This window comes from Lissotriton helveticus, chromosome 2_1 (genome assembly GCF_964261635.1).
Source record: "Lissotriton helveticus chromosome 2_1, aLisHel1.1, whole genome shotgun sequence".
NCBI lineage: Eukaryota > Metazoa > Chordata > Amphibia > Caudata > Salamandridae > Lissotriton > Lissotriton helveticus.
This window is the reverse complement of record NC_136059.1, coordinates 1383366735-1383382342: the sequence shown is the minus strand read 5'-3', so window position 1 is coordinate 1383382342 and position 15608 is coordinate 1383366735. Positions and strand designations below refer to the sequence as shown.

Here is a 15608-nt window from a genome sequence, read left to right as displayed (position 1 = left end):
CCTTCCTGCCAGGCAGGGGGCGTCGTTGTTATTGACATTTTCCAGGTGGGAGATGACATGGTTGATGTACAAACAAAACAGGGTTGGTGCCAAGACACAACCCTGCCTCACCCCTCGAGAGACGGGGAACCTTGATGACAATTTGCCATCTTTCCCACACCTGACCTGCGCATAGTTGTTCTCATGCAGCCTGACTAGGATGTTAAGTAGCTGGGGGGGAACTCCTAGCTTTTCCAGCACCTCCCACAGCTTTCTGCGCGGGACTAGGTCAAAGGCTGACCTCAGGTCTACGAAGACCATGTACAGTCTTCCTCCCTCGATGATCACGGTCTTCCAATAAAGGAGGACGAGGCGGAAGATCTGGTCCATGGTCGACGTATTCTTCCTGAAGCCAGCCTGCAGAGGACTCAAGATGTCATTGTCCTCTACCCAGTCTTGTAGATGGTTCAGAATAAGACGCGCAAAGAGCTTTTGGGGGACATCTATAAGACTAATTGGCCTATAGTTAATTGGGTTCAGAGGGGAACCTTTCTTATGGACTGGGACAATTTCGGCCCCTAGCCAGGAGGAAGGAACCGCCATACCTCCTAGTATAGCGTTAAATAAAATAAGAAGGTACGGGGCCCAGATATCGGGATGGTACTTAAACAGATCCCCGGGAAGCTTGTCCAACCCCGGTGCCTTCCCCAAGGCCAAACACTCCAGCGCTGTCTTCACCTCGCCTAGAGAGAATTCCAGGGGCGTGTCTGAGGGACAGGGAAAATCCGCCGCCAACCCATCGGGCCATAGTGTGGTTGCACAGTATAATGCTCCGAAATGGGCTTCCCACACAGAGGGGGCAATATTAGGCTCTACCGCAGGCGTGAGCACCCCAGTACCGTTGTTTACCAGAGCCCAGAACTTCCTAGAATCTCTGCACTTCAGGGCTTCAAACAGTTCCTGCCAGTGGTTCCAATCCCACTCAGCCCTAGCACTGGCCACCGCTGACTTGTACTCCCTCCTCAGGGTTGCAACCCTCTCCCTATCACTACCTTCTTTGATGGCTGAAAGTAGGTCGGATTTGATTTTCCTACAGGTAGGAGTGTACCAAGTCGCAATACGGGTAGCTTTCCTTCTTGCGGGCACCACCGGGTTAAAAACATCTGCAAGGTCCCTGACCAAGGTCTGATGGATGCCGGAAAGTCTCTCATTATAGTCAGAGAGTCTGGGTTGACTAATGAGAGCATCCACCTCCTGAAACATGGGGAGTGCTATACCATATAACCTAATCATGGCATTTTCGTTATTGACCAACTTCCCCCATTTCACCCGTCGTCTACTTGTGGTGAGGAGTATGTCCCTCTGATCACCTCCGGCGTCAGTGATTACCGACCCTATAGCGAAGGTTGGGTGCTGAATTTCCAAGAGGAGAGAATTGTGGTCGCTATCTGTTCTAGATACCACTTTGAAGTCTTGCACTTTGGGCCATAAGGATATGTCAATAAAAATATAATCCAGCCTGGACTCGTGCCCCTTTCTGTTAAATGTGCACACCGATGGAGTATAGGAGGGAGTGCGCCCATTACACGCCCTCAGTGCAAAATTCAAAGTAAGGGAGGTGAGTTGTATTGCCAGCGGGGACCATGCTTTGGGGTGGGGCGAGGAGGAGGGTGGAACTCCCCAGTAATCATCCTCAGCTGTAAATGGTCCCTCCATTAGGCCCTCGAGTGGTTCAAAGTGGCAATTGAAGTCCCCTCCCAACACTATTTTCAGGTCAGCAGGTAGTTGACCTAGAAAAGATGAGAGTTCGACTAAGGTGGAAGATTCATTACCCACAGCAACTGGTCGGGAGTAGGCATTTACAATTGCCCAAGACCCTTTGCCAGGCCAGTTGAGGCGAACACACTGGATGTCCTGGGAGAGAGTATCCATACTCTCCACCTGACACCCAATGTGGCTCGCCACCCAAATTGCCAACCCGCCCGAAGGTCTCCCCCTACCATTCCATTTTGCCGGGATTTCGTATATATCGTACCCCCTCATATGATGTGGTTCCCTTGCCCACGTCTCCTGTAGGAGAAGAATGTCACTCCCATCGACCAAGGTCTCCCACTCCGGAGTACCCACCTTATTCATAATACCCGCCACGTTCCATGACAGAATAACTAGCCCTGAGGTTCGGGATTGCGGGGGAGCTTCACTTAGTGCTAGGCCTTGGGGTTGGAGGGGAGCTTCGCTTAATGCTGGCACAGTATCGCAAGTGTGCATTACCAAAACACCCCGCCCAGGTGTAGTAGGCTGCAGGATGGATGGTACAGCACGCTCCTCCTGTTGCGATATAGGGACAGAGCTTGAGTAGAATGGTTCCCGTACTTGCACTTGGGTACATCCCTCAGAGGTCCCCCCCTCATTGGAAAAAGCCTGGATCTTTACCTCAGCTACGGGGTGGAAAGAGTCCACCCCTCTAGCTGAGATCGCATGGGGAGATTTTACAGAGTGTTTTGGTATAATTCCCCATTGTGGTCAATCGACGTGGTCCAGGCAAGAAAATCTGTTCTGGTGAACAAAGTTACCAAGAGCGGGGATTGGGTTATGCTTGGGTCTGTACCGTGAGCCATCAATTGCAAAGCCCACTCTAGTCCAGCTCTGCTCCCTCCCCGTGGGTAAGTTAGTCACGTGGGGATAAAAATCTGAGAGTGGCACTAGTTCTATATTAGACTTATCCGGCCTTACCAGCCAGTTACAGATGTAGGGAGCAACTAGTGGGCTTTTAAAGCTAATTATGACACAGTCCCCAACCCTATTCTTGGGAGTGACTCCAATCCATGGGATCCTTCTGACCATTAGGACATCTCCTTTGATGTTGGGGGGGAGGGGTCTGTTGATATTGAGCCAACTAATTACCTTATTGCGAAGTGAGTCCTGCGGCTCTCTGGAACCACCAGTGAGCTCAGGAACTCCCACCATTATTGCCGTATAGGGCACTGCCTCCGGGGGCAGATTAACCACCCTACGCCTGGTATTGGGACTGGTAATATGACCAGAAGGTGCATTAGTGTCACGCCCCACATTCCTTGGTTCAGGTGCTACTGGTGGCTTAGATCTTCTTGGCGCGGGGATAGGAGGCCTACGAGCTTGTGAGGGAGGAAGTGGGGGGGGCATGGTTAACTGTAGTTCCTATTAGTACCCCAGTCTGGGCCTGTGTAGGTGCTTCAGCAGTAAGATGACCGTTCCCCCCAGGTTCTCGAGAAACCAGCTGTGCACTTGCGCCCAACCCCCCTCCAGAAGTGTTTCGCATATGCACATTTTCTATGGCTGTAAGTCTAGCATCTATAGAATCTAGTTTCATAGAAAGCGGTTCCAGCAAGTTCTTAAAAATGGCTGTAAGTGAACTAATTAGAGCATCTGCAGGGTTGAGTGGGGGCCCCCCAAATATGAATGGCCCCAAACGCCCTGGTTCAGCTGTGACACAAGGTGAATCTAGTTGATCAGACTCAAATCCCAAACCATTACTATCAGAGGATGCCGACATATCCGTGCTGGCCTCCAGTGTTGGAGTAGTCGCATCCACTTTAGCCCTTTTTGAGCCTGTTGTCTCTCTTGACCTTTTCCTTTTCGGCGGATGAGACCTTCCATGACCTACAGAGTCTTTTGCCAGTAAGGCCTGGCCCTCCTCCATTGACTCAATTGGTACCACACAGTTCACATACGGTGTGGTTTCCACTACACCGGAAGGACACAAGGGCTGACTGTCCCTTGGTTGGGTTGTCGGGGTCCTGAGTTGTTGAAGCACTGACTCAATTGTCTCATCAATGCTATCCAGGAGTGAGAGGTGAGTGTTATGAAGAATTATTGGAGTACTGGCATCATTTGACGGGGAAACCAGAATTTCCTGGGACAGATTTTCGGTGTTCGCCTCAAGCAGTGACTCTTTCACTGTGGAATTTTCCCTAGCCGCAGCGCCGGCCTTGGTGAAAAAATTTTCAAGAGTGTTGGCCTGCTGTTGGGCAGACTTACTCCGGGATCCTCTGGAAGCCATGATGGTGATTCAAGCAGGAAGAGCAACTTGAAAAAGCAAGGGCAAAAACAGGAGAGGCCAGGAGTCAGAGGGATGGCCCGGTCCGGTCTCTTCCGGCCTCTAACGGCCTAGAACGGCCCGCCCTTTGCCCGGGCTTAGCCCGGCGCCGCCCGCGCGCGTCCCGCGGTGCGCGTCTAAGGGCGTTGTTCTATAGCCGAGGGTCTATGGAGGCGTGGCCAGCCGGGAAGAGCCACCAGGTGCGGCGTGTGAGGAGCCGCTTGGATCCCTGGGACTCGCAGTCCCGCTGGTGCGCCGGTGAAGTGATTCCGCCTGGTGAAAATCGCTACAGCCTCCTCAGTGGGCACAGTCCCGGTCAAAGTGGGTAAGAACTGCTTGCTCCCAAGTTCGAGCGGCACCCGCGGAGCGGGGGCCGCGAGTCGCGGTTTTAACCTCCCAGGCAGGAGGCGCGGCCAGCCGGGAAGAGCCACCAGGTGCGGCGTGTGAGGAGCCGCTTGGATCCCTGGGACTCGCAGTCCCGCTGGTGCGCCGGTGAAGTGATTCCGCCTGGTGAAAATCGCTACAGCCTCCTCAGTGGGCACAGTCCCGGTCAATGTGGGTAAGAACTGCTTGCTCCCAAGTTCGAGCGGCACCCGCGGAGCGGGGGCCGCGAGTCGCGGTTTTAACCTCCCAGGCAGGAGGCGCGGCCAGCCGGGAAGAGCCACCAGGTGCGGCGTGTGAGAAGCCGCTTGGATCCCTGGGACTCGCAGTCCCGCTGGTGCGCCGGTGAAGTGATTCCGCCTGGTGAAAATCGCTACAGCCTCCTCAGTGGGCACAGTCCCGGTCAAAGTGGGTAAGAACTGCTTGCTCCCAAGTTCGAGCGGCACCCAAATATATCAAATGTAGGTATGTTTCCAATAAAAACAAAACAATACTGCCATCAAAGGTGGAACATTTCCACAAGTGAGGCTAGGCTACCTCAGGTAGAATCAATAACATTGAAAATTCTTCGGAAGGTTGTAACAGTAATGAGGCAGGCCAAGGGTAGAGCTTGAAAGAAGATGAAGCGAGATTATCTAAATTGCTCAACCACTTCAATAGGGATGGAGAGCAAATCACCAAGGCAGCCCAGGACAAAAACGTATCACTTGGATAAATAAAGCGTGCACCAACAGGAAGATTCGATAATTGATGAAGTGGAGACATTTCATAAGATCAAGAAAAGAATGATCATTATAGAGATTAACTGCTAGATTAAGTCAGAGCTGTAGTAGCGTCAAATTAAAGCTGGAAAACTCTACAAGATGTCCTGACATAGTTGATTTTGTGCAGAAGCTGACAGATGTGGAGAACAAGGTAAGACCGATGACTTAAATATGTCAAGCTGTAAATAAATCAAGAACATTGAATTTGACAGATTGGTTAGAGTAGGGGGAATAGTCCAAGGCATACATCCTTGTAAAGTAAGCGCCTGGAGATGGCCATGATGGTGGGGAGTTGGAAATAAGACATCAGAGCTCAGAATGAGGGGGCACGGTTGGCTGTCATTCTACAGAGACATGATTTCTACCTGTTCCTGTGAAAGCGATCATCCTACTGGGATCAGGAAAGATGATGGAATAGCATCTGCAAGCTACAGAAGCAGAAACTCTGAACAGTGCACTGCCTATTTGTGTAATGTGCCTGCTGAATGGCCATGAGGAAAACTGAGGAGAGGAGCCAGCATTTGAGGTCTCTAGTTAAGACACTGCAGGCTGCTTTATTTAAGGGGGTGGACATTCACTGCCCTAGAGAACAAAGGAATGAATCATGCAAACATTTGAGGACAGAGGTTTTGAGCCTGGTAGCATTACAGAGGAAGATGCTGAGGGCATGGGGGATTTGAATGCAGTCACCCTCCACTTAGGCCAGTAATTGAAGACAGTGGTGCGGACAACACACACAAAAACTAAAGTGGGATTCAAAGAGCAGGAGATCTAGAGCTGAGAAGGCGCATTGAAAGTCTTCTTGAAAAAACTGGTTCTGACAGCCCATAAGGATATGCAGGCTTAAAAGAAAGACACTGGCCTTCAGCTGAGGAGAGAAGGGGATTGTGGGGGAATGTGACTGCTCTGGGTTGAAAGAGGATCCTATCAGTGGGGTACAGGTGACTCCAACTCGCCCCACTTTACTTAATGTTTCATGCTAGATCCCTTAGCAAAAGCTTGTAGTCCTATGTGTGAAGCCCTACCTTCTAACAGAGGGACAACCCTGGTTGCATATCGTGTGCAAGTTGCTTGTGCAAAGGAGATCCTGCAGTGCTTGTTGCCTTTTTAACAGTCTAGCAGATGGAGTATCAATAGTGAAAGTGAGCTGCTGGCATGAGCTATTGTCACGGCTACTGAAATTATGTCGCAGGGGAAGCGCCAACTTATACGGCAGGATTGAGTTAATTGCGCAGTAAGAAAAAAGGCAAATTATGCGGCGTAATGCTCCACATTTTGTGACACTATTACTTATGTCATTTTTACACTTAACACTATCTAGATATTGGTTGCACCTCACTGCGCTGCAACACTTGTGTCTGCACTTTTAGTAACTTCTGAACGGTTTGAGGTAGAAACACATTTTTTTAGACTGAAATATGTATATTATGAAACAGATGAGGTAGTATGTAGCAAACGTGGCAGATCTATAGGTATGCGAAAAAAGAAGCAGCCCCATAATTGCATAATTCCAGTGGCCCTGGCTAGGGTCCATTGTCTGGATGATGTACATCTTCCAAAATGGCCCTTTTATTAGGTCTCACCAACGACAGCGCATTAGCTGTTGTTTGTTATATACATACATGGGGGGGGCTTGGAGCCCAGCACATTGTTTACCATTGGCTGGCTCCATCATCACTCATTTGGTCACTTCCCTCCAGAAGCATTTGCTGCCATCACTACTTCTTGTGTGTGTGGCCCTTCCTGGAGCATGGCGAAAGAACTTCAACTGCCTGCGCTTTTGGGAGTTTGTTTTTTCTTTTTTGCTGAAGCACTCTACAGAGTGCTTCTTTTACAGCGGTCTCCCTAAAACCTTCCTTCAACTTTTCAGTGTTTGTTTGTTCCCAACCATGCTCCTTACCATTGTCCATGTTGCTCCCTAGTATGATCAGTGTCGCTTCCGGCCACCTTCCAGTTATTTGTTTCTAGTAGTCCCTCCTACCGCCCCGATGTCTGTGCTGCTTGCAGTCCCCAAAGTCCTGCTGCTTGCATTGCATTCATTATAAAATGAGCTCCACAAGCTCTATGCCGGCTAAAGATCATAATCTTGGTTTTACTGGTATTGATCTCAAGGTCACAGACATCACAGAATTCAGAGAACTTATTTAATAAATTTTGAAAACTCAGCTTTGTCCGTGATAACAAAAGAGCATCATCTGCAAAAGGCAGAGTGGGTATACAGTAACCAGCTAGCCTTGGGCAATCATTGACGCACTAACATTTGAACAATACTATTTCTACATAAAGAGAAGAGAAGAGTGTAGGTGCAAGGATACATCCTTGCCGCACTGATATGACCACTGTCAGATTTCCTAACATTCCCCATCTGATTTGGGCAGTAGTAGTGTTATGAAGTCTTACGGGTACCTCCCACGGTCATGGTCAATACCCATTTTAGCGTGGGTGGACCACAGGAGCCGCCTCGGAACTAGATCAAAGGCCGCCCTTAGGTCCACGAAAGCCAATTAAAGGTGATCCCCAGCCTGCCTCATATTTTGCCACGATAAGATCAAATTGAAAGACTTGATCAATGCATCGCGACACATAAATTGACCAGAGGTTGGTACGATGGAGGAATTGCGTTGCCAGACCTGAAACAATACTACTGGGCTTCTCAGCTTGCAGAGGTTAACCAATGGGTCTTCGCCCCACCGTCCGAACCGGCGTACCACACGGACATATTGGTAATGGCTAGGGGAGGATACCAACATTTACTCTATTCCAGTACTAAACGGCAGCACCTCACCAGCTCCACGGCACACACAGTGGCACTTTGGCACTCAGCGACAAAGACACTCGTGTGGCACAAGAAATTAACATTGCTTACTCACCTGTGGAAAAGTAAATTTTGCCATGTTCTGTGTCCCTACGTGTTCCCCATCTTATGTTATGTGTGCATGATTAATATGCATATGTATTCCCCATGATCGATTAAAGACGCAATTACAGTTGTGTCCAAACTCTAGTATGCCAGTTTCCAGTTCTCGTGAAAGCTACGAGTATTAGGCCTATGTAAAGCTACGTTGCCACGTCTCACAGTGTGCACGTTATTTCATTGTAAAGTCCCCGTTTCTAGGCCTCAAAAGGGCCCGGATATCAGATTCAGCTCCTGTCTCCTGAACCCTCGCTGAGGAGCGATACAGCCCCCACCTGTATCCCTGACCCTTCACTTACTTCCTGCCTCACAGTGCCCGGCTCGTCCTGGCTCTGCCTGCTAGTCTGCCAAGAGTATGTTATGATTCTAGTTATCAGTCCAGGCCTCCTTCTCTGCATTCCTAAGCTACTGAATCGCATCAATAGTTTCCGTCATAGTCTAGCCTTTACGTCTCCATGTAAGAGAAATACTGTATTAATGGTCATTTAATATTCCTCAACACACACTACATGTAGAATAATTCATGCACCAGTCTTAGAATCTGTTAGCCTTTACCCTGATAACTTTTGGATTCTATCAACATGTTCTCTAAACATCAGATACTAGATAGTGTTTAGGTACATGTCGCTCTGACTCTCCAGACTTCAGTCTCTGCTCCTAGCGCAGAAGTCATAGCCCCCAGCTTCTCCCTAGTCACACGTCATTGCCAGTTTGCGCGCACCACTAGGTTAGAGGTCCCGGCTCCTTAGGTAGCCCCCTCCATGTTTCCGCCCCATTTATGACATATTCTGTTACGTTTACATCACATGTCTATGTACACGCCTCTTGTTACACCTACTTTCACCCTTATCTTTCGCGAACTGTTACGAACCCCACCCACTGCTACGCCTACTGTATGCACTGTAATGCAATTGTTTTAGTATATATGCTTGTGCACTGTTATTGAAAGTTGCTAGCCATCCCAGATCTTGCCCGTGCAGGTTGTCCTGTTCCTGTCCTTTATGCTGTATTAAACCTGCAAACTCCTACTACCTCGAATCTTGACTCTTATTTATTGAGCTATCTGTTATTGTTATATCCAGTCAAAAATAGAGGTATTATTTATTTATTTACCACATAATGGCGCCCGAATAGGGACTTGCCCTTTCCCCACGCGCCGGAGAAGCCACGCAAGCCCCCTGATCCTCTGCAGTCGTGACGGAACCATCCTGCGCAGTGGCAGATATTTCTGCTTCAAGTATCCCTCAGGCCCACGGAGGAGACTGAGGTTGCGGTCCAGCATCCAGACGAGGCGGTGGAGGAACGCGGCGAGTCCCGACCAGAGCCCAAGCCGAGAGTCCAAGGTCCGAGGTATCCGGAGGCCCACCCGTAACAGAAGTCCGAAGTTCGTCCGTCCGGCGTCGTAGCAGTCCAGTCCAGTCCGAGGCCTTCCGTTCTTGCTGCCCGGTGAGTACCGTTGCTGGGGTAGTATCTAGACAGGGTCAATTGCATTGTCTCTGGTCCGTGGGTTTGGGGTACACAGATCCAACACGAAGTGTCCACTTAGGTGGATGCGGGTCCTGACGTGTCTCTTTATGAGACCGGTAAGTTTCGTACTGTTTTAGCAGTGCATCTAGTTTCTGTTCTAGTCCGTTCTGTTCTCGAGAAATTCATGTATTCTGTTTTCAGTATTCCAGGTGGAATTTTGTCCGAACTGTTATTTTAAATGTCATTCATGTATTTCAATGTCGTGGTATGAAAGTGGTGTAATTATTGTGTTTATTGTGTATTGTATTGTGTCTAGGCTCCAGCCCAGTCATGCCTTTGTTTTCTAAATTACGTCAGTTAAAAACTAGAAAAGGTCTGTTAGAAGAAGCAGTTCCTGTCCCGCCTAGGGACAGTCCAGGTCACTTTATGTATCAAAAGCATGGCATAAGCGCCATATTATATCTAGATTTATGGGTGGAGTACACCAAGGAATTAGAGGAGAAGTATAGATGGCCCGTATCAGGTACGTGGGATGCCGAGTGCATCATGCAAGTAGAAGTAGTATTATGGAAAAAGAAAGCCAGACAGTCACAGAAAGATGCCATCGAGTTATGGCGCAAAGAATCTCATAAAAGAACAGAAAAAGAAATCAGGAAGTCAAAATTAAGTAGGGAATCCGCAGAAAGAGCCCAGGAAAGGGAACTAATCGAGATAGGTGAACGAGTTAAAACCGAACAGTCTGACAGACAGAGAAATGCCCTTATTAAGGGTATGTATCCTCTTCTTGCCGAGGGCTTGCCAAAAGCAACCCCGGAAGCATCCAGTAATTTTCCGCCACCGTTAGTTCCGACCAAGCTACGTCACAAACCGACCGCAGCTGATATTTTTCTCTCGTCCTATTTGGACGACACAGTCCCAGAATATGCAAATCCTGCTCAGCCAGCTCCCGTGAATAATGTAATTCCTGCTCCTCCAGTCACCGGGGCACCTGTTGCAGTACCTGTTACGGTACCCCCGGTCCAGCCCGTAGTACAAATTCCCGCCACATCAGTCACTCTGCCAGCACGAAGAGTATCAGTCGATGATTCCAGTATAGGGGCCGCGGGAGGAGGTCCTCCTGGTACCCCGCCGCCAAGTAGACGTTTAGGAACAGTCGAGTTACATGAACGTGCGTTACAGCGTACGCCCAAATATAAGTCCATTGCAGAAATCAGGCGAGTTCTTACTGAATGCTGTTATGATCCAGTCCCAGGCGAGGATAGTATGGTTCTATATTCCGTACGTATAAGACAGGTGTCCGAGTATTTGGTCACCCTACCGAATATGAAAGAAGATCTAGACAGAATGTATCGTTTCATTCGTACAGGACAAGATCCAGAAAGTATTGGTGAAGTCATGTCTCTCAGAAAAGCTGAGATCCAGTTGATGTTATTAAAGTTTCTGATCAATTGTCTAATACGGGAACAAGATTCCCCGACTAAAGATCCGGTCGAAATGAAAGTTCTGACAAGGTGGAGTGATAATATAGCCGAGGGTAAGCACAAGACCCTCAATAGTATAGAGAGTATGTACAAGAAAATACGTAAAGAAATAATAAGGTTACACGAACAACGCAGAGAAGCACAAGTAAGCGAGAAAGAAAATGACTCTTCTACTGAAGAGGTAGACGACGAGAATACTGCCAGAATAGCGTATGTAGGTAAATCTAGATTTCCAGACCGACATTTACGCCTAGAACACAAGAAAGTCTTTCATCTTCCAGCACCAGAACAAGGCTCTCTAGAACAAGTATTTCAAGCTACCGATCAAATTCTGAAATCACGAATCGGTTATAGTGAGTTAAGTACTATGCATGAACAAGAACTAGCCCGATCAGCAGTCCGATGGATTACTGATTCTACCACTTTTCCAGACGAAATAGTGGCACAAATGTTTCTGAAACTGCCCCCAGCCGAGCAGCGACTGGTGGGTATGTATATGATCCAACACCTCATTACTCTGTATGAGGGTCAACATTCCGATCCAGGTCCGTTACATGATGTCCTGAACGAGTTACTCCAGTATAGATGGAAAGGTTTAGGTACCGATTTAATTAGTGTCATTCTAGAACAACGCCATAAATATAGAACGTTTCTGAACCCGCATTTTGTTCATGTCTCACCCCCAGAAAGCAAACCGTTTTACATAGACAGACAGAATCCGTTACGAGAAGTACACCCAGTTAGGACAGCGGGTGGTGAAATGCAACGAGTATTTGTTTACACCCCAGTTACCAAGATGGAACTCTTAGAAATGAAGAAATTAATTCCCTGTCACGACAAAGATCCAGCAGGGTTCCACCGAGAATTAAAGGACATGCTCCGTATGGGAGAATATACGTATCCAGATATAATTAAAATGCTAAAAGTCCTGTTGCCTGCGGGCATATACGAAAAACTCAAGGAAAAAGATTGGGAGGTGGGAGAGAAAAAGATAGATTGGACAGCTCTAGAAGCTGAAGAAAATACACGTGTACCAGGTACCGGTCTAGGAGGTAAATGTAAAGAATTACCTGAACTATTAATACAAGTTTTGCCAAGATTACTAGCCACGAAAAAGGAAGACTGGGATGCAATCTCAGCCTGTAAACAGAAACAAGACGAAGACACTAGTGATTTTTATTCTAGATTCGAGAAATGCTTTAGCATTAACAGTGGTCTCAAGACGAGTAGCGAGTCATACCCTCATCTTTTTGTTACTAAATTAGTCGAGAATTCAAGTCCACAAGTTAAAAATCGAGTTTTGAAAGTCAAAAGTACATGGCAAGCTAATACTCCGTCCCAAATGCTTCAGATGCTCCAGTATCACCAGAATAGAATTAGAGAAGAGCAAGAACACGAGAGGAAACGTATGAAAGACAAGAAAATGAAAGTATTAGTTGCACAAACTGTTCCTCAAGACAGTCAGAAGAGGGGTACGAATCAAGCCAGTCATCCTGCAGCTCCCGTTAAAGGGACATGCAATTATTGTAAACAGCCAGGTCATTTTATAAACGAGTGTGCAGTTCTGAAACACAATATAGCTACCGGTAAGACTAAAGAAAGACCACGTCCGCCTAGACAAGAACAAGTTTCACAGACTTCTCAGCCACAGAATGCACAACAGACAGTTCCAGCACCGCAGCCTATCGCTGCAACTCAGCATGTTACACAGCAGATGTACCAGTATGCACAGTCCGAGTATCCAGAGTACCAGCAGTATTCATGAAACAGCCTAGAGAGGGAGATAGGCTTGCCTCTCATCGAGATACCTGTAGATCAAGAGGGTCCCTATGTTCATAGTCAAGTATTAGGGAAAGACAGAAAGTTTCTGATTGATACAGGGGCAAGTAGGACGACTATTAGTCACGACGAGGTTCCAGGGGCTCCGCTCTCAGGCTCTAGAAATGTTTCCCTTGGATTTTCAGGAAAGCCTATTGTAAACGAGATATCAAAACCAGTTACTCTAGAAGTAGGTCCATTGTCCCGAACTACTGACCTGTTACTTACGAAATCATGTCCAGAAAATTTGTTAGGCATTAAGACACTGAAAGAATTAGGTGCAGTTATTTGCTGCTCCCCAGAAGGAATACGTTTGTTTTTACGTGACTTCAAGGGTCACTATGTTTTACGAGATTTTGATCCAAGATTATTGAATGTCCCCCAGCATCTATGGGCGCAAGGTCCAACTGATGTTGGTTTCATGCAAATCACACCCCATCGTGTGACTCTCAAGCAAGGTGTAGTGTTACCACGAATCAGACAGTACAGATTGCCACCTGAGGCTGTAGCAGCCTTATCCAAAATTATTGACGAGCTCATGGCTCAAGGAGTAGTTGTAGAAACTGACTCCAATGTATGTAATTCTCCGATCATTCCAGTCATGAAACGTACTGATCCAAATGCACCCCCAGTATATCGATTAGTGATTGACCTTCGAGAACTCAATAAATGTATCATTCCCCAGTAGTCCCAGATATTTCTTCTTTATTGACAGCCATTGATTCCGAAGCCACATTTTTTACAGTCATAGACCTCAAGAATGCATTTTTTAGTGTCCCAATTCATCCAGACAGCCAGTACCTTTTCGGTTTTTGTTTAAATGGAAGGAGCTATAAATTCACACGAGCTCCTCAAGGTTTCACAGAAAGTCCTAGCATATACAGTCAAGCACTTAAGAGACAACTAGACAATATCCACATGCCAACTGACACTGCCCTGCTCCAATATGTCGATGATCTACTGATCACAGCCCGTTCTGAACGTGCTTGCGAGCGAGCATCGCTTACAGTCCTGTATTTCCTAGCTGAGATGGGGCACAAGGTGTCCCCTTCGAAGCTTCAATTCTGTGTCCAGCAAGTGATCTACCTAGGCCACTTACTGTCCAAGTGGGGTAGGCAGTTGACACCCGATCGTATCCAGTTAATAGCGAGTCTTCCTCAGCCCAAGACCCAGAAGGAGGTACGTGCTTTTATCGGCCTTACTTCCTATTGCAGACAATGGATTCCTCAGTATGCATTTCTAGCCAAGCCACTGATACAGTTAACGACACAGGAGGCAGCCGTATCGACTGTCCTCCCTTGGACATCTGAACATACACTTAGTTTTAATGAGCTAAAGAAAGCTTTATGCCAAGCACCTGTTCTAGCTACACCGAACTACAGTAAGTCTTTTACACTTTTTGTCACAGAACGTAATGGTACAGCATTATCTGTTCTTACACAAGATCAAGCAGGACAATACAAGCCCTGTGCTTATTTTTCGAGCACACTAGATCCTGTAGCCCAGGCTCTGCCTGCGTGCCTCAAGTCAGTTGCAGCCACAGCTCTAGCTATCAGACAAAGTGACTCCATAGTATTAGGACATTCCTTGACAGTACAAGTTCCACACTCCGTGGAAGTTCTTTTAAACCGAACACAGACTCAGCACTTGACAATTGCACGTTTAACAGGTTATGAATTGACACTGTTCCAGCCACACATAGAAATCAGACGCTGCAACGTTCTGAATCCTGCTACACTGTTACCGTCAGTTACTTCCAGTCCTGCCACACATGACTGTGTGGAAGTAGTTAACACCATGACCAAGCCAAGACAAGACCTGACAGATATTCCATTACCAGATCCTGACCTGACACTTTATGTGGATGGTTCATGTATGAGAACAAGTACAGGAGAACTAGTAGCCGCGTATGCAGTGACCACTGACACTAAAGTTATTGAAACACACCGTATTGACACCCTGTCTGCCCAAGCAGCAGAGCTAGTTGCTCTGACTCAAGCCTGCATACATGCCAAGAACCTGAAAGTTAATATTTACACAGATTCACGTTACGCATTCGGAGTCGTACACAACTTTGGAGTGCTCTGGCAGGAGAGAGGTTTTATGACTTCTCATGGAACCAAGATTCAGCATGGTCTCCTTATTCAAGCCCTGTTAGATGCAATACATTTACCGACATCTATCGCTATCATGAAGTGCAAAGCACATACGAAATTCACTGACATTATTTCCCAAGGGAATGATCTAGCGGATCGAACAGCCAAGCTTACAGCACAGACACCAGACATACCAGTTAACAAGACATCGACATCCACTCTAGATCCGACTACTTGTATGACAGTTAAGGACCCCACTCAAGATGTCATAGATATCCATTTACATGCTACTCCCGATGAAATCAAGAAATGGTCCGAACAAGGAGGGGTCCAGACAGATCAAGGATGGTTGACGAAGGGAAAAGCCACATGGTTTCTCCCCGACTCAATGGTTCAAGTCATTATCAATACCGCACATAGTCCTGCACATTTAGGAGAAAAAGCCATGTTAGACAGTATCCAGAACATTTGGTTCAACAAGCATTTACGAGCTGCAGCCAAGCAGAAAGTCCGTACGTGTATGATATGTTGTCAGTTTAATCCAGGTAAAAGTGTCCCGGTGGAACAAGGTGGATTCCAGCCCCCTGACCACCCTTTTGAAGTCCTCCAGATGGATTATATTCAGATGGAGCG

The 15608-nt window shown here is 47.4% G+C and overlaps 1 protein-coding gene across 2 annotated transcripts in view; it reads right to left on the bottom strand.

Moving 5' to 3' along the window:
• TDRD7 (tudor domain containing 7) overlaps window positions 1-15608 on the bottom strand; it is a 1293444-nt gene that overhangs the window by 1200607 nt on the left and 77229 nt on the right. The gene's annotated exons all lie outside the window — the stretch shown is intronic.